Here is a 12658-nt window from a genome sequence, read left to right as displayed (position 1 = left end):
ATAATTACCACTAGCTCCATTCATGTCGTTGCAAATGATAGGATTTCACTTTTTTAATGGCTGAGTAGTATACCATTGTATCGATGAACCATAACTTCTTCATCCAATCATCTGTTGAATGGGCATTTAGGTTGCTTTTATATGTTGGCTATTGTAAATTGTGCTGCCATGAACATAGGGGTGGCATAGCTCTTTACGAATTAGTGTTTTGGTTTTCTTTGGATAAATACCCAGAAGTACAATTACGAGTTAAAAGGTATATCCATTTTTAGTTTTTTGAGAAACCTCCAGACTGTTTTTCATACTGGCTGTACCAATTTGTAATCCCATCAATAGTGTATGAGAGTGCCCTTTTCTCTACATTCTCGCCAACCCTCGTTTTTTGATTTATTGATGATAGCCATTCTGACAGGTGTGAGGTGGTGATACCTCATTGTGGTTTTAATTTTCATTTCTCTGATGATTAGTGACCTTGAACATCTTTTCATATGTCTACTAGCCATCTGTATTTCCTCTTCAGAGAAATATCTGTTCAGGTCTTCTGCCCATTTTTAATTGGATTGTATTTTTGTTCTTGTTTTTGTTGAGTTCTATGAGTTCTTTGTATTTTTAGATATTAACCTCTTATCAGATGTATCATAAGTGAATACCTTCTCCCAATTAGTTGGTTGTCTTTTTGTTTTGCTGATGGTTTCCTTTGCTGTACAAAAACTTTTTAGTTTGATGTATCCCATTTGTTTATTTTTTCTCTTGTTTCCCTTGCCTAAGGAGATATAGCTGAAAAGGAATTCCTGTTAGTAATATTGGAGAGTTTACTGCTTATGTTTTCTTCTAGAAGTTTTGTGCTTTTGGGTCTTACATTTAAGTCTTTAATCCATTTTGAGTCTATTCTTGTATATGGTGTAAGAAGATGGTCCAACATGTATCATCCAATTTTCTCAACACCATTTATTGAAGAACCTGTCTTTACCCCATTGTATATTCTTACCTCCTTTGTCATACATTAAGTGAGTATATAGGTGTGGATTTATTTCTGGGCTCTCTATTCTGTTCCATTGATCAATGTTTCTGTTTTTATGCCAATATTATGCTGTTTTGATTACTGTATCCTTGTAGTATAGTTTGATATCAGGTAGAGTGATACCTCCAACTTTGTTCTTTTTTCTCAAGATTACGGTGGCTATTAGGGGACTTTTATGGGTCCATATAAATTTTAGGATTATCTCTTCTAGCTCTCTGAAAAATGCCATTGGTATTTTGATAGAAGTGCACTGAATCTTTAGATTGCTTTGGGTAGTATGGCCATTTGAATGATGCTCATTTTTCCTTTCCATGAGCAACCAACAAATAAGTGGAAGTACATGCTTCCATTTATTTGTATCTTCTTCAATTTTTTTTTTAATGACTTATAATTTTCTGAGAACAGGTCTTTTATCTCCTTGGTTAATTTGATTCTCAGGTAGTTTATTATTTTCAATGCAATTGTAAATGAGATTGTTTTCTTAAATTTCTCTTAAATTTCTGAAAGTTCATCATTGGTGTATAAAAATGCCACTAACTTCTAAATATTATGTTGTATACTGCTACTTTACTGAATTCATTGATCAGTTCTAACAGTTTTTTTGTGGAATCTTTAGGTTTTTCTATATATAGTATCATGAAATGTTTTTTAAGAATAAAGTGAAAACACAGATCATTAGTGTCGCGGAGACGGTTAGGAGGAGTCTGCAAATGCATTAACTAACATGGATAAAGGAGAGGGGATGAACGGCAATGCTAGCTTCCCTAGCCCTGTCTCCATGGCCTTTTATTCTCTCTCTCACAAAGCTGGCTTTTGTTATTATTATTAGTTACAATCAGATTAGTAATTACAGATTACAGTCAACTCCCAAATTCAGCCTCAAGGCCACCACCGTGTTATCAGCTACTCCCTCTTCTTAACCTTCTGCCTAGAGCAAGAAGTCCCAGAATAGGTAAGGCATGTGCGCCCTCCCTGTAGCTCCAAGCACCAGGCATCCTGCCATAACTGTGGGCATCTCTCACAACACGTAGACAGAAATCAATTCAATAAGCAAAAGTTTTGGAAGTCAAATCAAGGAATGAACACATGAGAAAACAACACTGGCAATTAAAGCAGACCATCCATTCATTTAAAAGCAGCCATTTAAAATGTAAGAAAAACAGCTGACCAATCTCACAATTTTGTATACCTAGGAGAAATTATTTTCTAGAAAATGTTACAAATATTCACTCAAACATAAGGATAAAAAAATTGATTAACCAATATACTAAAAATTATAAATTTTTAGTATATAAATTTAACATCAAAGACTAAAATTTAGATGAGTTCTTTCAACATATTAACATTTTTTTTGTGATGTAAACTCTTCTAAAGAATATGCCTGTCAACATTATCCTATTAAACTAATAAAGATGTTCACAGAATTAAAAAGGAAGACAGAACAATTGACCAAGAACATGACTCTTACTGAGAAATAGCTATTCCTTCAATCTCTTCCTCCCCCTACAGGCTTTCTCAGGTAAGACCAGTCTTGAGAGGTATTGAGATAAGAATATGCCTTTTGGAGCTCAAAATCATCATACCTAATTTCTGTGCTACAGCTACCCAGACAGGGAAGGCCTCTGCCATCCACCGATACAGGAGGAAGTCATACAGTTAATTCCTACATGAAGACCAACAGGTGAGTTTTCTACCGTTTTTTAGAATGTCCTTCCTTCCTAGTGAATCCTACGTTACCAGGCAGCCATGGGTTACATGGGCTAGACTGACCCTCCACTTGAGGTACAGACCTGACAGCCTTTTAGTACCTGCTGGTCATGGGGTCACCAGGTGATGATGGGCAGCATTCTTCCTTTCTGCAGTCCCCGAGTTTCCCAGTCTCCATAAACATGGGGCCTTAATCCTCAAACTGCCTTTCCTTTCCTTTTCCTTTTCCCTTCCTAGAGCCGAGCACCACTCCTCATTGGAGAGATACTTGAAAAATGCTTGACCCTCCTCTCTCAACAGCCTTATGACTATGTGTATATTGGAGCAGATAAGAAAGTGAGTAGGTGAGGCCAGTTGACAGTAACCTGCACTGGCCAGGCAGGAAGGGATAGCCTGGATGGGATAGAGGCAGGGTTTGCCCTTCTTGGTCCTCCTCTGAAAAATTTTGAACCTGCTGAACATTATCTATATCATTAAACTAGGTTTTGACTACACACTCTCTCTCAACACATACCATTGGTTGTGAACAAACAATAGGAATTAATAGCAAATGTAGAATATTGGGTTACAGTTTATATGATACATGTAGCTCATGCCTCATATTCCTATGTAGAACCCTCTGGCCATGAAGATGAATATCAGTCCCTAGAAACAGGCAGAATAGCCTCCAGGAATATGGAGGTAGGAATGATCTTTTTATTACAGACTGTGGCTGGAATCCTGAGGAATTTCTCTCTTCTTTACCATTACATCTTCCTTCACTTCACTGGATGCAAGTTGAGGTCACGAATTCCATTCTCCAACACCCGACTTTAGCCAACTCCTGTTTTCTCTAGGGAGTTACCAATAGAATGGAAGTTTTTGGATGGCCCATCTCCTCCGTGATAGTGGGTACAAACATGTTTTTCATGTCCAGTGTCCATGGACAAGAGGCACCTCTGGCTTCTTGGATGTCTTCAAGTTCATCACAATTAGCCCCAGGAACCCCTGGTGGGCAGAGATTAAGTAAAAGCTCCCAGGTACATGAGGTTCTCCAATTTGCTATGCTGGATGTTATACCTGTTAATAAGCTGAGTTTCTCCTCTATATGTAACTGGCAAAAACATCATAAAGTGAAGAGATTTTGGATACTGTTCTGCTGCATTTCTGGACAAAATCACAATTTATTTATAATCATCCCCTAATATTTCATCTTTGGACTCACACTCTGGGCCAGCAGCTCCATGGTTCTCATCCTGTACAGGCACAAGCAACGGGTCCAACACATTCCTAAGAGTAATGTTTCCCCGGATCCTCCCCTGAGACCAGTGCCACCTAGAACATCCTTGTCCTCATGAGTACCTTTGTATCTTTTTACACCCTCTCCTCCATCTCTCACATTTACTTGGCTATTTTTTTAAAATTAAATTTACTGGGGGAGGGGGAAGGGTGACATTGGTTAATAAAACCATATAGGTTACAAGTATTTGGCTATTTCTAATAATCCCAGTTTGTGGTTAGTGAACATGTCTGTACTAACTGCTGCATCTTTCCCTACTGCCAGCTCCTACACTCTCATGAGCCACGATTCCAGTGTGTCCAGCCCCTGCTTTGCCTGAATAAAAGATACAAATTCCCATGCAATTATCAGAAAAACACTAAATTGTATGTTTTTACAATATTCACTTGTTTATTCTCTCATCTCTCTGTAATGTAAGCACTATTTGAAAGCAGTCACATCATAAGCCAGTGGTGAGACCAAGACAGACTGATCTTTTGCTCCAGTGAAAACAAGGAAAATGTAACAATGATTCTAAATTAAATGTTGTGTATGTATTATGCAGCTATTTATATAATTAAAGTTTTACTAATGCTTGAAGTTATTGCACTATAAGAATATGTCCTAAAACAATATAAAGAATAAGGAGAAGTATTTGTGTATGTAACTTTCTAAAAAATTAAGTTCCGTATGGTATCAAAGCATGAGATTTAAGTTAAAAGACATTCAAAAAGAAAGAACATAAGACCTGGTGAATAACTCACACTCTGTGCACAAACACTCACTCACACAAAGATGCAAATACACACATGTGTGAACACACCCATTCACATGCAAACACACTCAAATATATACACTCGATCATAGCCAATCAAAAATACGTATTCGCCATACACACACTCATACTCACATTCATACACACTCATAATAAAAGTACAATTAACAGAAATTCACACAGTTATACTCAGGTTCTTAAAAATCACACTCTAACAGTCCCCATGAGCGAGCATAGCTCAATGTGTTTACGTATGGATACACAGTAGTTAAGTACAGTTCTCTGGGCGCCTGAATATGGAGGCCATTTTCGTCATTCATTATCACACCAACACTGCTCAACCCACATAGAAACTGTTTTTAACATCTGAAATATTAAAAGTACTGCGAGCAGGGCCACTTTAGGTAGAAGCACATTGTAGGAAAGTTGGTGTGTGTAGACAAGTGACAGTGAGTGGGTAATACAACACAATGAAAAAGAGAGTATGGGAAAAGGGGGCACAGGTATAAATTGGGGCTGCATGGAGTCAGGGTCCCAGGGGAGCAATAGTGCAAGGAAAGGGAAAGCAGATGATCTGTAGGAATTTCCTAGGGCTGCCGTAAGAAGATATCATGAATAGTGGCTTCAAACTGTGGAAATGTATTTTCTCACAGGTCTGGAAGTAGAAGCCTGAAATGGGGTTGCTGGCAGGGCCACACCCTATCTGAAGGCTCTGGGGTGGGGAGTCTTGCCTCTTCCTCATGCCCTGTGGGTGTTAGCACCTTGACCTTCCATGGCTTGTACCCTCATCACTCCAATCATCAAAGGTGTTTTGTGTATCTCTGTGGGTCCAAACTTCCCTCCTCTTAGAGGGACCCCAATTACTGGGTTAGGGCCTGTTCTAGTCCAGTATGACCTCATTTTAACTTGATCACATCTATAGAGGCCCTAGGTTTCATGTACAGGTACTGACTGGGCATTAGGATTTGAACATATTTATCTGAGAAATACAACTTACTGCACAACAGGGCTAAAAGGAACATGATAGTTGTATGACGTGTGTGTGTGTGGGGGGGGGTTAAAGTGCATTGCAGGGTGTACGGGTACAAAGGGAAGTGTGCAAGAAACTTAAGGATGTGGGGGAAGTCAAGTGTTGAGGGGATAGGGGAGTGAAAATCACGGGAATAAAGGGGATAACGGAGATTGGAGGGGCGTAACTGGCAAAAGAGGGTACAAGGCTGGCTTGGGTAAAAGATACAAAAACCTCTATGCCTATGGAGGTTAGAGAACAGAGGTGAAAGGGAGGATATGTGGTTGTGGTTTGAGTCTTGGAGGTGTTTAGTGTTCCAGAAAGAGATAAAGGATAGGTCATAATAGCCATAGAAGCGCATAGAGGGAGATAAAATGAGCTGGGAAGGACAATGGGCATCAGTAGGATAACAGGCTTTGGAGAAAGGGTCACAGATTGTAGGGTCTGGAGTAATGGCTGCAAAATTATGGGGAAGCTGTGGACATCTGACATTATGGTGAATCCATTTGAGGGTGGTTAGACACAAGAAATTGGCTGAAGTCATTCGAATGCATTGGAGTATAACAAAGGTCAAGGTAAAAGGAGGGTATGGACAATAGAAGGTTTGGGGGAAGTGAGATGGGTTGGGTTGAAGACTCTGGAGTCAGTGATAGACTTTCATAGGGCTGAAGGTCTAAAGTACACGGGATGAAGGAAGGGGTGCAATACAGAAGTCAAAAAGAGCCATATGGAGGGAAGAGTAAGGTCTAGTAGATGGCCAGAGGTGATAATAAGGAACAGAGATAAAGGGAGGAAACAGATGTAAGTGGGGAAACAGATGTAAGTAGCAGGTAGATGAAAGGTCACTAATTTATTTTCCTATTCATTAGTTTTGATTTGCAACTGATACACAATTAAATGGTGAGAAGATTTCAATTTCAGTCCATGAGTCAGTAACCTCACTTATATAAATTGCCCCTGGAAGTCCCTTCATTTGAATATAGAGGACCACAAGTAAAATTTTTGTGAGCAATGAGCCACAAATGTTATCTCTTCTTCAGTTCCAAGATGTGACCATGGAGGGAACACATGGAAAACATGAGAAAAAAATGAATTCTGCCAACAACCTGAATAGTTCTAGGAGTGAACTTTCATTTACAGGCTACAGATAATAAGCACACTTGTAAAAGCCAGTATGTCTAATAAACAGAGAGAGCCTTTATTTTCCAAAGCAAACAACAAGCAAAGACAAATCAAGAACAAAAGTTTCTAGACTTAAGTGTCAAGATTTAGTAAATCCTCCTAAATCCTTATTGATGATGGGAAAAAGTGATTAACATTATGGACAAAAAATCTGGCAGACAGGACTTGAACCAAGTAAACAAAGTTAACATCAGCTATAATGGGACAGGCTGATATCAGTGCCTGGCCTCCCTTTAGAATCACCTGCAGCATTTAATACAACACTTATGTTTTAACTCAGACCTATAAACAGAATCTGTGGGGGAGAGCTCAAGTGATGATTATCCTTAAAATTCCATGATTGTACTGGGAAACCTGGGCTGAGACCCACACTATTTAAGCCTTGCTTTTCAAGCTTTAATGCACATAGAAATCACTTTCTCCAGATCTCTTTCTTAAACACTGTGACTCTGCAGGTTTGCAGAAGGGCCCATGAACTGGCATCTTTAACAAGTTCCAAGTTAAGTGCCAGTGTTGCTCTCCCTGAACCCCACTACCTGTAGCACATGACAGAGAGCAGGCACAGCACACCTGAACCCTGACACCAAACATCTCAACACAAATACTGCCTGTTCCCAGTAAACACCAACAATCACTGCCTTGAGAGATCATATTCTTTGCTGGCCTTTGAAATTTACAGAAAGCTAAAGAAGGTAGTAGTATCTGAGCAAATGTGTATTTGGAAAACTAGTTATATATATTTATTAATGCAATGTTTATTAAGCACTTACTATGTGCTCAGAAGTAGGTTACAGTGTTGGGAATCTCACATATGTGAATTCGTCCTCATAAAACTGAGAGTTGGGTACCAAAGGTTCTGTATTTCAAGTAAGAATGTAGATATTGGGCCCCACCTTTTTGTCGCTTCTATTTTCCTGTGGTTGATTTAAAACACAACATGCTTCTATAGTATAGGAGCTAAATAGAGCTGGATGAGGGAAATATAGAAGGGTGAGGCAGTTCAGAAGAGTTTGTCATTGTTTATATTTGTTTTTTGGTAATAGGTAGATAAATGTTGAATTTTATAAGTAACTGACAAAGTTTCCTTCAGCCATGAGCAACATATGAGAATTCTAATGCTACCAATACTCTCGAATTTTATATTATCAGACTTTTTAAAATTTTAGATATTCTAGAAAATATAAATATGAATTGGTACATCATTATGCTTGCCATGGTGACCAGAATTGTACTGATATTATCATACACACACACACACACAATTTTTAAAAAGTCATTTATGACACAGATGAACCTGGAGAACACTATGCTAAGTGAAATAAGCCGGACACATAAAGGAAAATACTGTAAGTGGTATCTTTAAAAACTCTTATAAAAGGGTTAGAGTGGTGGTTGCTAGGGTCTGGGGGAAATGGGGAGATGCTTGTGAAATGATACTAAGTTTCAGTTATACAGAATGAGTATGTTCTAGAATTCTCATTTACTGTCTAGAATTCTCATTTACTGCCCCATAAGTAATAACGATGGACTGTATACTTGAAATTTGCTGAGTGTATCTTAAGTTATTAAAAGAAAAAGGTAAAGTGTGTGAGATGATAGACATGTTAACTTGATGGTGGGTAATCATTTCACAACACGTATATATTTTATTTTGTAACTTGAGCAACACCTCGAACTGCAGGAATGGAAAACACCATGCTGGATGGGATGGCTCTTAAAGCATAGGAGAAATGAGATAGAAATTAAGGCACAAAAACATACAGGTCTTTTGCTTCTATTTAATACTTTTGGGTTTGGAGAAATTTTGAACACTAGCCCTAGAAGTGGGAGAGGCAACCAACCAAAACTGTTGAGTAGAGGAGATCCCAGGATTGGGTCAGACTTGGACACAGCCTAGGAAGGGGTGGATGTGGGCAAGTCTGGGGCAGACAGTTGGCCCTGACTTCTTAAGTCCATACCTCTAAATTATTTCCACCTCTGACTTTCCTAAGCCTGCCCATAAAAACTTAACTTTTATTGTTGGTATAATTTCATTGTACTTAAGTCTTCTGGGACAATTATATTAAAAATGATTTTATTAACTAGGTTAAAGACAAATATAAAAGAACCCACACTATTACTAATAAACACTTCTGTGTGTTGATGGCCTTTCAAAAGGTCACATCCTATCTCACACAACATAAAAAATAAACTGGCTGAAATGAAGACAAAATGCCCCATAAACCTAGGGACCATGATTGTTACATCTGCTTTCTGACCATATGGAATGGAAAAAATAAATTTACCATTTGCATTGCTAGTCCTCCAGTATTCCTCACCAGAAGACCAGGAAATGGAGCGACTTCCATGTAGCCGAATTATTCAAAGAATTATTCATTCTTTGGCCTGTACAGAATAATAACGATGGAACCACTGGCCCAGGTAGATGAATCCTAACTGCAACAGGTTTACTGTAAACCTACAGCTATGTTACAAAGCGTAGTAGAACATCATCTGATATCTACAGTTTTTGTGACGTTTGTATTGTTCTATAAGGAAGGCACGTGCATGAGAATTCTGGTACTTAGCAACTTGTGCAAGATCCAGCTCAGGACACTAGAGGGGCCGATGTACTTTGGGGCTTTTACATTAAACTCTGCCCACTTGGAATTTCTGGGGCTGATGGTGATGACCTGGAAGACACTCAAGTGACAGACAGATGGTATAAACAAATATACCTCTGGCCGCACTCTGTGAACATAGAAAATAGGTTTGCACTCAGAATAAAGAAGAAAATGTTTCAAACCAAAACCTGCTGTGGTTTCTTGAGAGTCCTCTAAAAAGAACAAACAGTTGACTATATGCAAATGACTGAAAATGAAACCTCTTGAACTTGTCCTGGTTCCACTTCAGTAAAGGAAAAGATAATGATGTAAGAGGAAGAAATTCTTCAGGATTCTAATCTGTACCAGGAAGATCATTCCAATTTTAAAATATACAGAGGCCATTCTGTTATTTTCCAAAGGTCAATATTCATATTCAAAAATAGAGGATTCAGCTTGAAAAAATGAGTTGTGGGCTACCTTTTTAATGAAAAACAATGCAAATTCATCAAATTCTAATATATCTTTGCAACAGAAAAATTACAAACTGCTCATCAGAACCACAACAGCCTGGATGGGTGATGTGGGATGGGGAGAGCAGAGATGCAGTAGCCAAAACACTTCAAAAAATGACTGGGATATATACGTGGCCAAGAAATATGAAAAAGAGGAACTGGAATTAGGAAATGAAACAAGTAGAATTTTCTACCTAAATTCAGTCAGTAGTGCAGTCTGGGAACAGGTGTCCTCCCTCCACATGTAGAATTCATGTCAATTTTTCACCCTGGAAAATTTCCTTCTCTTACCTGGAGCTACATCACTCCTTTATGAATATTTGGCTCCTAATTATAGAGTATCTATTATGCACCCAGCACTGTCCTATATTTTTTCACTTAATGTAAATGTCAAGACAAACCTGTGACTAACGAAGTAGCCATCACTAAGTTTATCCTGAACAAACTGGCAGAAAGTGAATAACTCTGATGATGTCACTTCTGAGAGAATAACTAACAAAAAGTTGACTTAGTTTTTTTCTCCAAGAAATGAAATATATTAAACAAAATGCACCTTAATATACTCATGGTAGAATTACACTCATTTTAAAGTTTATTTCCACAAACCATAAAATTTAATAAAAACCCTTACTGAAATCACTGAGCAAGTTATATAAGCAATATTTTTCAAGAATGTTGAAAGAAAACATTAAGCCTTGTATGGGTAGCAAGAAACTAAACAACAACAACAAAAAAAACAAAACAAGAATTTCACAGGGACATTCTCAACCAAGAATCATGAGGTTTGGGAGAAATAAATTCAGAGTAATGTACAAAAATATGATTCACAGCATGAATCTCTAAGGTTTCTAGCCTTGTTAATCATCAACTATTTTGAAATAACCTACTTGATCCAATATTTCTCTGTCCTTCTGAAGATAGGTATAGAAACATATGTAGGCCTTCCTACTTAATACTCATTTAGATTTATCAAAACCATTAACTGTCTGTGTCATGTACGCTCAGAAAAAGTATATGTGTAAAAAGAAATACAGGGCAAAATGTAATTCAGAAACCCCAAAATATGCCTTCTAATTATACTTGTGATTTTCTTAAATTAGTATTTGTTAAGCAGAGCCCCTGATGTTGGATGGTGATCAGTTCAACAGGAGGCCACAAGCAAAACTGGAATAGGTAAGTTTATTATTCACAGGTCCTGAAGGAAGTATACAGCATGCTAGGAAGGGTTACACACAGAGGGCAAGCCAGGATTCAGAGTGGCAGAAACCAGGGCGCATACCTTTATTAGGGTCCACTGGGGGTATACTCTGGGGGGTCCAATTAAACCCCTCCCCCCAAAATTTTGGTAAGCTCTGAAGATATCTTATCTAAGGGGCATCAAGGTGAAGGCTGTGAGATACAACAGAGACTGTTGCTCACAGGCTGCTGGAGAAGTCATATCATGAATCCACATTTACTTGTGACTCTGAACTCCTATATCATCCTTATTGTAACCAACATAATGTCCCAGTAGGTACAATAAAAATAAATAAATATTATATATAAATTACGGGGAAAATTTTTTCATATTATTTGAGATTAAAAGCCATGGGGAGAGGGATTGGCAGTGATGTTATTTTACTGTATTACCAAATAGTATAGTGTTACCTATGACCTAAAATAAGGTGGGACAGGTTAACATCAGTGGCAGGATAACACTTCATTCATTACACCAGTGTTAACACATTCATATCCCTTCAGCTTTATTAATAAAAATATATTGTTCAAACATAAGTCTGAATAAAGCATTGCAAACCCCCTGTATAATCAATGGTCAAAACCACGGATTGTGAGCACTGAAGCAGCATTCCTATTCTCATATGATGATCTGAGAACTGTGCTTTCTATGGTTTTCAAGATGAAGGCAAATTACTTAGTAAACATAGACATACAATAATTTTATACATTTAGGGAAATCTCAAGATTTATTTCAATCAAATATTCATGACTTGTATCTATGTCTACTGTGAAGATACATCAACATTTTAATATACAACCTTTTTTCCTTAAAGAGCAATTGGTTCAAACTAGTTAAAATTCAGAATGTGCCTCTGTCTTACATTAATGCAAAGAATGATGCCCTAAACACCTACTTCATGGTGACTTACATTAGTGTTCTATGTCAACTACAATCAGCATCTTCATTTAGATTTTCTTCATACATTGTACATGACGGTGTAATTAATCTTCCATGGAAAAGTAAATATAAGTGAATCTCATCTAATATACAAGAGCTCTCAGATCTTTAAGGCTGCAACAATCAACACCATAATTCACATACAGACTAGTAGTAAAGAACAGCATAAAGAGATTTGAGAATGAAACTACATTAACATTTCCTTTACAAAAAAAATTTCAAATACTATAAAGGATACAATATAAGTGATTACACTTGTCTAAACAACCATCCACTTGATACTCTGAAGCATACTAACCAGTAAACTATCAAGTTTACTAACTTTTAATTATGTTCTATAATAAGTATTGATTGAGCATCAAAAGCGCTATTGACTTACCACTTGCTACTGATATTTTAGATTATATACTTCCTCAGGTGTTTTACATCCTTA

At 37.6% G+C, this 12658-nt stretch overlaps 2 pseudogenes; one reads left to right on the top strand and one right to left on the bottom strand.

Annotated features, from left to right (window-relative positions):
• Window positions 1-3403: 3403 nt before the first annotated feature.
• Window positions 3404-4118, top strand: LOC118611484 (annotated as a pseudogene).
• LOC118611367 lies at window positions 3426-12626 on the bottom strand (annotated as a pseudogene).
• Between the last annotated feature and the right edge of the window lie 32 nt (window positions 12627-12658).

The sequence above is a fragment of the Rousettus aegyptiacus genome, unplaced genomic scaffold, assembly GCF_014176215.1.
Source record: "Rousettus aegyptiacus isolate mRouAeg1 unplaced genomic scaffold, mRouAeg1.p scaffold_m13_p_14, whole genome shotgun sequence".
Classification (NCBI taxonomy): Eukaryota; Metazoa; Chordata; class Mammalia; order Chiroptera; family Pteropodidae; genus Rousettus; species Rousettus aegyptiacus.
Note: the sequence above shows the minus strand (reverse complement) of the source record. Positions and strands in the feature narration are given on the sequence as shown.